This window comes from Hyperolius riggenbachi, chromosome 5, assembly GCF_040937935.1.
Source record: "Hyperolius riggenbachi isolate aHypRig1 chromosome 5, aHypRig1.pri, whole genome shotgun sequence".
In the NCBI taxonomy this organism is placed as follows: domain Eukaryota; kingdom Metazoa; phylum Chordata; class Amphibia; order Anura; family Hyperoliidae; genus Hyperolius; species Hyperolius riggenbachi.
In genome coordinates this window covers 333,072,603-333,085,277 of record NC_090650.1, presented here as the reverse complement: position 1 = coordinate 333,085,277, position 12,675 = coordinate 333,072,603, and the positions used below count along the sequence as shown (strand labels likewise).

Sequence of the window (12,675 nt, the reverse complement as noted above, 5' to 3'; positions counted from 1 at the left end):
CCGTCTTGTAGTGCATTGCAGATTGCGCAGTGTCCCGTCCTCTAATGCACTGCAGATTGCACATCGCTCAGCGTCCCGTCCAGTAATGCATTGTAGATTGCGCAGTTTCCCATCCTGTAATGCATTGCACAGTGCTCAGTGTTCCGTCCTGTAATGCATTGCAGATTGTGCAGTGTTCCGTCCTGTATTGCTTTGCAGATTGCGCAGCGTCCCGTCTTGTAATGCATTGCAGATTGCACAGTGTTCTGTCCTGTAATGCATTGCTGATTGTGCAGTGTTCTGTCCTGTAATGCATTGCTGATTGTGCAGTGTCCCATCCTGTAATACATTACAGATTGCGCAGTGTTCCGCCCTGTAATGCATTGCAGATTGCGCAGTGTCCCGTCCTCTAATGCACTGCAGATTGCACATCGCTCAGCGTCCCGTCCAGTAATGCATTGTAGATTGTGCAGTTTCCCATCCTGTAATGCATTGCACAGTGCTCATTGTTCCGTCCTGTAATACATTGCAGATTGCACAGTGTTCTGTCCTGTAATGCATTGCTGATTGTGCAGTGTCCCATCCTGTAATACATTACAGATTGCGCAGTGTTCCGCCCTGTAATGCATTGCAGATTGCGCAGTGTCTTGTAATGCATTGCAGATTGCACAGTGTTCCATCCTGTAATGCATTGCTGATTGTGCAGTGTCCTATCCTGTAATGCATTGCAGATTGCGCAGTGTTCCATCCTGTAATGCATTGCAGATTGCGCAGTGTCCAGTCCTGTAATGCATTGCAGATTGCGCAGTGTCCCGTCCTGTAATGCATTGCAGATTGAGCAGGGTCCCGTCCTGTAATGCATTGCATATTGCGCAGTGTCCAGTCCTGTAATGCATTGCAGATTGCGCAGTGTCCAGTCCTGTAATGCATTGCAGATTGCGCAGTGTCCCGTCCTGTAATGCATTGCAGATTGCACAGTGTCCAGTCCTGTAATGCATTGCAGATTGCACAGTTTCCAGTCCTGTAATGCATTGCAGATTGCACAGTGTCCAGTCCTGTAATGCATTGCAGATTGCACAGTGTCCAGTCCTGTAATGCATTGCAGATTGCAGTGGTAAGCCACGTTACAAAGCGGCTGTTACACTACCTTACAACGCTCCACTGTGAACGTGGCCTTATGCATTGCAGAGTGTGCTGTGGGGTGTGTTCCCTATAATGCATTGCAGAGTGTAAAGCCCCACCCCTAAAGCCTGGTACACACTTTCAACTATGATTGGCCAATCACTGACCAATGTTACCACCTCAATGTAGTATGAGGATGTACCTACATAATCTGCTCATAGTATTCAATATCTTGCCCCTCATACTATATCAAGGTTGTAAAATTGGTCAGTGTTTGGCAAATTATAATTGAGCGTGTGTACCAGGCTTTAGATTGTAAGCCTATTTGGCAGGGCCCTCCTCCCCGTGTGCTCTTCTCCATCACCATATGGACTCAGTGACTTTTCTGCTATATTTATCCCTACATTGTTACATCACTATTTTTTGTATCATTGTTGAATGCTATAATGTCCCTGTGTAACATTGTTTAATGTTGTAATGCCCCTCCTATGTATTGTACCATGCTGCGTAATATGTCAGTGCTTTATAAATAAAGTTTACATTTAATAATAATGGTTGGGTAACAATCAGGGTTTGAATTTCTCTGTGGTAAAATGTAATAGTTCACTCACTTAGTGGCAGAACTTTATTCTTTAATTTTAGAGATATAGGAAGTAAAGGCACAACACATTTGACGGTGCAGCATATGCTAGCATTTATCTTGCCTAATAAAGTTAGAGAGTCACTACGTCCTCTGTCGGTGTCAGCCATATGAATATGGCTCGCACATGCACACTGTGGTTGCACTGTATGCTCTCCCCATTAGGCTTGGGGGTTTCCACGGGCCACGACTGACTGCCTGGGCAGAGGGGCAGTCCAGAGCCCAGAAGAGCAGAGAATGGAGAGCAGACTGTGTGCAGGGGTGGGGGGTGGAGGCTAAACAGGAAGTTGGGGGCGGAAGTTAAATGGGGATGGGGGGTGATGCTGATGCCGTCAGGGTGAGGAGATGGAGCTGTCGCGAAAGTTGTTAAAGGGAACCTTAACTGAGAGGGATATGGATGTTTCCTTTTAAACTATACAAGTTGCCTGGTTGCCCTGCTGATTTCTTTGGCGGATGTTGTGGCTGAATCACACACCTGAAACAAGCATGCAGCTAATCCAGTCTGACTTCAGTCAGAGCACCTGATCTGCATGCTTGTTCAGGGGCTGTGGCAAAAAGTGTTGGAGACACAAGATCAGCAGGGCATCCAGGCAACTGGTATTATTTTAATGGGAAAAATCCATATCCCTCTCAGTTTAGGTTCCCTACAAACTGCATACTTGGGTGAAGTTTACACTGAATCCATTGGGCTGTACATGTGGCACATTGCAACAAATTTCAAAATTGGTGTCCTGCGGCAACACGAGCGTAGCAATGCACTTCCTCAACAGTCATTGGTAGCGCAGGCATAGCAAGCTTGGTGCTTGGAAGCACAGCTCAGCTTGTGTTATTACAATGCAATCCGCCACAATGCAGAGCCAATGCGACAATGGGAATGTACCTGGAGTGAGACCATAGCAGTGTGTTGCTGGGTTATAATAATTTCCATTATAACACACCACAGCAGGCATAGTGTGAATGCATCCATAAGATCAGGAAGACAAGCAACCATTCGGAACCTTTTAAAAAGAGATACCAGGCTTATTTATGCCCCTCTCACTTCAGATTTCTTTCAAGAGAATTTTGTAAAATGCATTTTATTATTAATATGAGATCTGAATGGAAATGACATGCGCTATATAGTTTTCATAATGTTAGTTAGTCATTCAGTCAGTCTGCAAGATCCTGATATTCCAAATGCTTGCAGCTCCGGATAATCCAGCAGAACATTTGTTGCAGGCTTTAACTCTCCAGGGGGATTGATGCTCTATGATGTTGTGTACAGCGGTGCCATAAATAAATAGGCTTTTATATAGAATGTTGAGCTAGGTCCAGCTACTGAGCATTAGGTTGTGCTGACACACACACTGTAACAGAAGCATACAATTAACTGATCCTCTGTCACAGTTTGTTGCTACGGTGACAGAACCAGAAGACAAGAAAGCTGCATTGTCTCAGCTTTGTTCTACACTGTCCGATCCTTGGGATGATCCAAACTCCTTGTGGATTGCTGCCTTGCAAGTCTTACAGCATAGCTGGACAAGCGGCAAATGAGTGCCCTATGTTAGATGCATTTCCACATACTGTACTGAAATAGAGACATGACTTTACTGGTCATTGCATAGATGTGGGCCTCTGCTTAGCTCCCAGAAATGTATTATGGCTTCATGCCCCATATGAAACCATGTTCCATGGAGTAATGTTTCATGACTTCTACTACACGATACATAGATAGACATATGGCTATGGTAGGGATTCGATTTTGAGCCTCTCTGAGGGACAATTAATGTGATCCTTGACTGAAAATAAAAGCAAGAGTTTCACTTACCTGGGGCTTTGGACCAGCTGTTCTGTGCCCGTGGCGTGCCGAACCGATCCTTCGTTTCTTCGGCGCGACTTGCTTTTGGTTCTGCCGAATGATCAGTCATGGTCCACTGCGCCTGTGTGGCCCTTGCAACGCGTATCCTCTTAAGTGTTCATGTCATTGAATGCATCCTGCGCAGGCACAGTAAAAAGAGAACCTCTTACAGAGCATATACTCTGTACAGTGCTGCTGAAGATGTTGGCGCTATATAAATACTAAATAATAATCTCACCACACACGGAAGTTACTAGTCGCACATAGTAGACTGCATGTTGATGTAATGTAGTCCGTATTTAAGTCATAAAATATTTTTTTCTGTACAGTTGTTTGGATAATCTGAAATAAAATTTAGTAATGTCAATGCAGAAAAGACGTGCATTTTTTCATACAGGATTTTTCAGGCGCCATGTGGGTTCATCTACGTTATACCGTGCGCATTTTTCTACAGTAGCTCTATAGCTGTCAATGAGAAAACGCACGCTGTGTGTGAAATTATACTGAAGGGTTGTAGGTTTTTTTTCTCCGCATGCTAAATTCGCATGTAAGTGTAAACCAGCCCATTAACTTACATGGTTTGCAAGTTCTAATATGAAATCACATGCAGGAAAAGGCATGCAATTTTGACAAGTGTAAACCCTACCTCAGTGGTTTATGTATTGCCAGCATATTTTTTCTCTATCTATCTATCTATCTATCTATCTATCTATCTATCTATCTATCTATCTATCTATCTATCTATCTGTCTGTCTGTCTGTCTGTCTGTCTGTCTGTCTGTCTGTCTGTCTGTCTGTCTGTCTGTCTGTCTGCCTGTCTATCTATCTATCTAGCTATACAGCGCCATGGAGTATGCTGGAGCTATACACATACGCACACAACAAGGTAAATTCACAAAAGAATGCTACGTGTGTAAGACAGCGTGTGGTAAGAAAACCAGGATTTATGCAGCTTACAGAGCGAATTATGCAAATTGTGCAACTCGCTTTTAACATGCAAAATTGGTATTACTTGAGTAAAGGTGCATACACACATGCGACTATAGTCGTTTGAAACGATCGTTCTCTGATCATTTCAAATGAAGATCGTTTAAAAAATATATCCAACGATCATTAAGTCAAACGATGGACGAGCTAGATCGTTAAAAAACGAAAGATCAGCCTTGGCGGATTTTTTTTAAACGACGATCGTTTACAAAAGTAGTACATCGTTAGAAAACGGTCGTTCGTACTAGGCTTGACATGCGCATTTCGCTATACAGTGGGTTGCAAAAGTATTCGGCCCCCTTGAAATTTTCCACATTTTGTCACATTACTGCCACAAACATGATTCAATTTTATTGGAATTCCACATGAAAGACCAACACAAAGTGGTGTACATGTGAGAAGTGGAACGAAAATCATACATGATTCCAAACATTTTTTACAAATAAATAACTGCAAAGTGGTGCGTGCATAATTATTTGCCCCCTTTGATCTGAGTACAGTCAGTTGCCTATAGACATTGCCTGATGAGTGCTAATGACTAAATAGAGTGCACCTGTGTGTAATCTAATGTCAGTACAAATACAGCTGCTCTGTGAGGCCCTCAGAGGTTGTCTAAGGGAAAATTAGGAGCAACAACACCGTGAAGTCCAAAGAACACACAAGACAGGTCCAAGACAGGTCAGGGATCAAGTTATTGAGAAATTTAAAGCAGGCTTAGGCTACAAAAAGATTTCCAAAGCCTTGAACATCCCAAGGATCACTGTTCAAGCGATCATTCAGAAATGGAAGGAGTATGGCACAATTGTAAACTTACCAAGACAAGGCCATCCACCTAAACTCACAGGCCGAACAAGGAGAGCGCTGATCAGAAATGCAGTCAAGAGGCCCATGGTGACTCTGGACGAGCTGCAGAGATCTACAGCTCAGGTGGGAGACTCTGTCCATAGGACAACTATTAGTCATGCACTGTACAAAGTTGGCCTTTATGGAAGAGTGGCAAGAAGAAAGCCATTGTTAACAGAAAGCATAAGAAGTCACGTTTGCAGTTTGCCACAAGCCATGTGGGGGACACAGCAACCATGTGGAAGAAGGTGCTCTGGTCAGATGAGACCAAAATTGAACTTTTTAGCCAAAATGCAAAACGCTATGTGTGGCAGAAAACTAACACTGCACATCACTCTGATCACACCATCCCCACTGTCAAATATGGTGGTGGCAGCATCATGCTCGGGGGGTGCATCTCTTCAGCAGGGACAGGGAAGCTGGTCAGAGTTGATGGGAAGATGGATGGAGCCAAATACAGGGCAAACTTGGAAGAAAACCTCTTGGAGACTGCAAAAGACTTGAGATTGGGGCGGAGGTTCACCTTCCAGCAGGACAATGACCCTAAACATAAAGCCAGGGCAACAATGGAATGGTTTAAAACAAAACATATCTATGTGTTAGAATGGCTCAGTCAAAGTCCAGATCTAAATCCAATCAAGAATCTGTGGCAAGATCTGAAAACTGCTGTTCACAAATGCTGTCCATCTAATCTGACTGAGCTGGAGCTGTTTTGCAAAGAAGAATGGGCAAGGATTTCAGTCTCTAGATGTGCAAAGCTGGTAGAGACATACCCTAAAAGACTGGCAGCTGTAATTGCAGCAAAAGGTGGTTCTACAAAGTATTGACTCAGGGGGCCGAATAATTACCTACACCCCACTTTGCAGTTATTTATTTGTAAAAAATGTTTGGAATGATGTATGATTTTCGATCCACTTTTCACATGTACACCACTTTGTATTGGTCTTTCACGTGGAATTCCCCCCAAAAAATTGATGCATGTTTGTGGCAGTAATGTGACAAAATGTGGAAAACGTCAAGGGGGCCGAATACTTTTGCAACCCACTGTATCTCCATAGAACCTTTCATTTTTATGCGCAAGCGCAACAGTTGCTTTTCGTGATGTAACGTTCGTTCTATGAATGTGTCCTCTGACACGTTAATTGCTACATGATTATACCATAATTGTCATTTTAACAGGACAGAGTGTATTTTTGTATGTTTTGTCAACGCTATATTATGTAAATGTTCTACCTACATACCTACAGTATGAAATCTTGTACTGTAATGTAATATACCTAACATTAGCTTTACAGTGTAACGTACGTTTTGAACCGATCGTTACGTGCGGGCGGAACTTGCTATGATGTCACTTCCAGGAACAGTATGTGACGTTGTTCCGGATCGTTCGTTGACAAACGATCAAATCGTAACACACCTTTAAAAGCTAACTTTACTTAAGTCGTTCTTTCGTCAATTAAAAGATCGTTCGTCGTTCACAACGAACGATCGTTGTCGTATGTGTGTACGTAGCTTATCAGGCAATGTAAACAATGCATGTATGTAACAAGTTATGCAATCTCTTCAATCCGGGCAATCTTTAGGGCTCTTTCACACCAACAATTACGAAACGCAATAGCAAAACTCAATTGCAAATGCAAACGCATTTTGCGTCTCACGTTTTGCGATTTTCACTGTGTTGGCCTCAATTGAAACACAGGAAAAATGCAGCAGAACTATGATTGCCTTTTTAGAAAATCATAAACATCTTCAGTATGAATGAATTTCCACAATTTCAATTGTAACTTTGCTGTACTTGTGTTTAGAAAATCACAAGCCTTTTCAAAAAACAAACGGAACTCAGCCAGCGTGAAAGGGCCCTAACCTGCTCTGTGTACTCTACCTTTTTTGTGAATTTACCCCAATATCTTTATAACGAACTGACTGGTGCCAATTAACAGTGAATTAGATTGTCTCGTTTCCCTTCCCCATTACTGTACTGATGTTAACTCAGCTATGAATTTTATATGGATTTCAATTTTGTGGTGAGCCATGTGGATTTCCCAAACTCGTGCTGACATCACTGTTTCAGGAATCAGCTACAGAGTGCAGGGAATTCTCTCCTCCTCCAGGAAGCAGTATGTTCCTCAGCATCAGATGAGCAACTGATTTCAGGAGAAGTTTTCCTGCTTCGTTCTTTGCAAAGTGGCAATCATGATTAATTTCCTGGTCCTGTAAAAAAAAGTATATTTTTAATCCACTCTTTCTGGCCTGGTGCACACCAAAACCCGCTAGCAGATCCGCAAAATGCTAGCAGATTTTGAAACGCTTTTTCTTCTTTTTCTGTAGCGTTTCAGCTAGCATTTTGCGGTTTTGTGAAGCGTTTTTGGTGTAGTAGATTTCCTGTATTGTTACAGTAAAGCTGTTACTGAACAGCTACTGTAACAAAAAACGCCTGGAAAACCGCTCTGAAGTGCCGTTTTTCAGAGCGGTTTGCGTTTTTCCTATACTTAACATTGAGGCAGAAACGCATCCACAATCCAAAAAATGCCTCACCCAGGCATTTTTCGTTTCTGCAAAATGCCTCCCTCTCTGGTGTGCACCACCCCATTGAGATACATTGACCAAGCAGATCCGCAGCCGCAAGCGGATCTGAAAACGCCCAAAAAGCCGCTCGGTGTGCACCAGCCCACAATCCCTGTTTATTCCACACCTTAAACCCGTGTGTATGCCACCTGCATAGGCTCCATACTTGACCCCTTTTCTTTAGGTTATTAATGTTCATTTAAAATTGTGCAGTGGGCTTTGTGTGTGATGAAATGCTGTAATCTACTCACTTTTCGATGCATAGAAGCATATGCAGACTATGCTTACCTTTTATATATGACTAGCAGACCCAAGCCCATTTAAAAACAGGCTTTAGGTCTGTGTTTCTCGCTGCCTGCGCCGCATGTTAGTGCGCACGCCTGCCGCAAACGTGCGCGCGCATACCTGACGCACACCATTTGCGCACGCGCTCCCGGCCTCCCGCTCACACGCCTGCCCGGCTCCCTGGCCCCGTCCTCCTGTCTCTGTGAGGCCGGGTCCCTGCTGCGCACATGCGCAGTGGCAAAAAGCACGGACCCAGCTACACAGAGACAGGAGGCACACGCAGGGACACAGGCATTTTATTATATAGGATAAACCTGTTCAGTACTGCTGCTGGTTCACCTGAATAATGCTCACACTTTTTTCATCATATATTTAAAGGACAACTGTAGTGAAAGGTATATGAAGGCTATCATATTTACTTCCTTTTAAAGGGAACCTAAACTGAGAGGTATATGGATATTTCCTTTTAATCAATACCAGTTGTCTGGCAGTCCTGATCCCTTTGGCTGAAGTAGGGCTGAATCACACACCTGAAACATGCATGCAGCTAATCCAGTCTGACTTCAGTCAGAGCACCTGATCTGCATGCTTGTTCAGGGGCTGTGGCTAAAAGTATTGGAAACACAGGATCAGCAGGAGAGTCAGGCAACTGGTATTATGTTAAAAGGAAAAATCCATATCCTTCTCAGTTTAGGTTTCCTTTAAGTGGTTTTAGTTGCCTGGCAGTCTTGCTTATCCTCTGCTTCTAATACTTTTAGCCACAGACCCCGAACAAGCATGCAGCAGATCAGGTGTTTCCGACATTATTGTCAGACCTGACAAGATTAGCTGCATGCTTGTTTCTGGTCTAATTCAGACATGACTGCAGCAAAAGAGAGCAGCATCGCTGCCAGGCAACTGGTATTGTTTAAAAGGTGAGAAATATGGCAGCTTCCATATACCTCTCACTACAGTTGTCCTTTAATAATGCTATCCCAGTGCATTCAAATCTTCTTCATTTTTTTCCTCCCAGAGCACCTGAGTTTTTCTCGCTCACTGAGGCATGGAACCCACCAGCGTGTTTAGGGAGAGATTTCAATCACTATCGATTTCCCTAAATGCTCTGCCAATGTAAATGGATGGGACAAATTCCAGGACATTCAGCATTTTGGGAGCGTTTCCATTCTAATGAATTGTATAGGAGCAGGGAAATCGATCCCAAAATCAATTGCAAAACGATATCACGAATCACTGGCGATTGGGATAGCGCCTTGTGCTTACTAGTGGGTTCCAGGCCTGTGACTGCTAAAATTTTGATTCGCTGAAGAAGCCTACAACATTTTCTCCCTTTACATTAAAGAACAACTTTAACCCAGGATTGAACTTCATCCCAATTAGTAGCCGATACCCGCTTTCACCAGGGACATCTGTGTCGGTGATATTGGGATGAAACCCCTCCCCCAGTGTGATGTTTTAGCCTAGGCTATGACAGTTTTTTGGCTATTACCCTCATTGGGGAAGATGACTTGCTGTTGCCAAGCAAGCACATTAAAAACCCTTTTAGCCAACATTGTAAGTGGGAGTGTTTATAGATAAGGGTGTCATTCAATAAAAATGGCCAGCCGGCTGTGGAATATTCTCACCTGGATCTGTGGCTGACTGTCCCATATGGGGTGGCCAGCAGAAAGGCTTTGTCCCACTTGGACTGGGGACCAAGTCTTGGCAGAAGTTTTTTTAGCCTGATGAAAGAGCGTTGAGCCCTCTGAAACGCGTTGCTTAGCTATAATAAATGTTTTTGATTCATATGGCAGCTGCTGTCTATTTCCTACTTGCATACACTTGCACTGGCAAATTGCTTAAACCCAAACTTCTTGATCCACCCACGACTGCCTGACAGTGCAGCCACCTATAGCGGCATCACAGCACTCAGGCTAGGTGGAAATATACTAGAGCAGCGGCCTGCTACTACAGCTCTGAAGGAGGCTATCGTCTGCACGCCTTGTGGAGGAGGACTTCTGCCAAGACTTGGTCCCAGGTCCAAGTGGGACAAAGCCTTTCTGCTGGCCACCCCATATGGGACAGTCAGCCACAGATCCAGGTGAGAATATTCCACGGCCGGCTGGCCATTTTTATTGAATGACAACCTGAGTGCGCTCTCCCCCCACCCCTTGTTTTTCCACCCATCCCCCACATCCCACTGTCTACTGCAGATTATATACCACTATATACCACTATATACCACCTAGAGTGGCACCCAAGAGAGCAGCACCATCTGATGACAACTACACAGACTTGCACAGTATTGTCAAGAATTGTCAAGATCGCTCCCTCTGTCCAACACAGTGATTTAGGCTGTTTATAGGTAAGGGCATTTTGTGCTTTTTTTTTTTTTTTTATCATTTTTTTTTATTCCATGCCTACCAGCACCTTAGATGCTGGCCGCCAGGCTCAAACAACATAAACAAATTACAAGCTAAGTATTAATAATTTTTTGTCTATCTACTATTTTTTAACTTCTCACTTTGCCATGTCTTGATTTATTTTGGTAAAGTTGCTCTTTAAAGGAGCAGTGGATCCAAGTACAAGAATCTACTACTATATGCCACAAAAAAATTATTGTTTACAAAAAGTACTATTGTCTGTTAGCCCATAAAAGTCTACCTGTTTTAATTAATCAAGCAAGCTGAAATCTTTGTTTTGAAATCTAAGCATAACATTGTTAGATCTACAGATCTGCTCCACTTCTCTTGGAAGTCCCTCCTTACCTCCTTCTTTCTGAGTCATGCCGTCTGCTCTCTGTGTTCTGAGACAGGACAGCTGTTCTGTGTGTTCAGTGTTGTCTGAAGTAAGACTGAGAGTACAGGAGAGCAGATAACAGGACTAATCAGAAGAGAGGTTTTGGAGGGAGTAAGTAGAAACACTGGGCTCAGCTGCAAATTTGACCATGCTGTGGCTGAATTTCAACACAGTTCACAGCTGGTTGGATTAGGAAGAAGAATACTTTCTCTGAGAAAAAAACATCAACAGTACTTTTAGTAAATGCAGTTCTTCACTTTCAGGATATATTAGTGGATTTATATGCTTAGATCCACAATAGGACCCTTGACAGTTTCCTGCAATTAGGGTCCTTTTAACTGCTTTATAAATTGATGGCCTAATACAAGTTTGTGCCCCAGAGATTGTCTTTGGTTTAGAAACCCCAGAGGATGTGAATCCTCTGGGGCGTTCCAGCATTCCAAAAAAACTAGCAATTTGGATCTATCTTTTGGAGCAAGCAGAGTATGAATAGTTGTTGCTCACTGACATATACTGCTGCTGAATATGATAATACTGTAATTAGGTGATATGGTAGCATGTGTTCCAGCAATTCTGATGTGATCCTGAAGGTAACAGCAGAACAATGGAGCAATTTACACTGGGGCATTTCTAATATGAATTGTTCCACACAGCAGAACGGCATACAGCGAGGAGTGGAGACAGATGGGTTAATGGGATGTCACCAAGGATGAAATTGTCCAAGACAAGATCAGACACGTTTCCGTAAATGGATTAGAAGAATATCGCTATAGTGTTAACCTAAAAAGAAAATGTTAACAAATTGTTTTGTTGGGTTGCCCTTGAGTATAAACAGTAATAAATGCACAGAACTCTATATCCATGAAGCTTAGGTAGGCCATGTGCAACTTTGCTTTTCCCTGTTATTTGCACATAGAAGATTTATATCAGAACAATAGAAAATAACAGACCTTCTGCTGTATAGCACAGCATTCTTCAGTATGAAAACAAACCCAGGACATTCATGCTCTCTGTCAGCCAAAACCACGACCAATTTTATAATCTTCACAGCCTCTGGAGTCACACGGCCACAACTTGTGCCAGAATGCAGTTTGGATGTGTTAATTATACATCGTGTACCTGTCCTCTGTGTTCCATGAGGATGAAAGAGGAAGTAGCCACATAGTGCTGAGGAAACTGTCAGTAATTGTAGCTGTGCTCCACATGAGAGGAGACCTATTTTATATTGACTTGGGAGGGTACAGAAGGAAAATAGTTCTGGTTCCTCCTTGAATCCCAGAGGAGGCCTATTTAAATTATCACATTGATCCATAGAGATCTGAAACCTAACTTGGTACAAGCCTTCTGTTTTCTTTCAAGAGGGGAGATCCTCTATACCAGGGCATCCTATTAGGCAGGGATGTTTAACACCAGTCCTCAACGGCCAAGGTCCTCACACATTTTTGGCACAGTTCGAATTAATTGACGGGACTGAATCAGGTTGGCAAAGGGATTTCACTTGGTTTAGGAAGATGTGTAAAGTGACTGTATGGCCAGACACCTGTGCAAGCCTGGAGGGTGTACTCTGGTCACCAGCAACCACACAATTTAGTGGGCTGGAGGGGGGCACATCAGGCTGCTACACTAGAGGGTGGGGGGGGGGG

The 12,675-nt window shown here is 43.3% G+C and overlaps 1 protein-coding gene and 1 long non-coding RNA gene across 6 annotated transcripts in view; one reads left to right on the top strand and one right to left on the bottom strand.

Annotated features, from left to right (window-relative positions):
* The window catches only part of NOL4 (nucleolar protein 4), a 401,146-nt gene that overhangs the window by 94,968 nt on the left and 293,503 nt on the right, over window positions 1–12,675 (top strand). The gene's annotated exons all lie outside the window — the stretch shown is intronic.
* Window positions 3,645–12,675, bottom strand: part of LOC137517722 (uncharacterized) — a 58,038-nt gene continuing 49,007 nt past the window's right edge. The window contains exon 3 of the long non-coding RNA XR_011020635.1: window positions 3,645–3,715. This is a non-coding gene — a long non-coding RNA (uncharacterized lncRNA). The remainder of the gene's footprint in view (window positions 3,716–12,675) is intronic.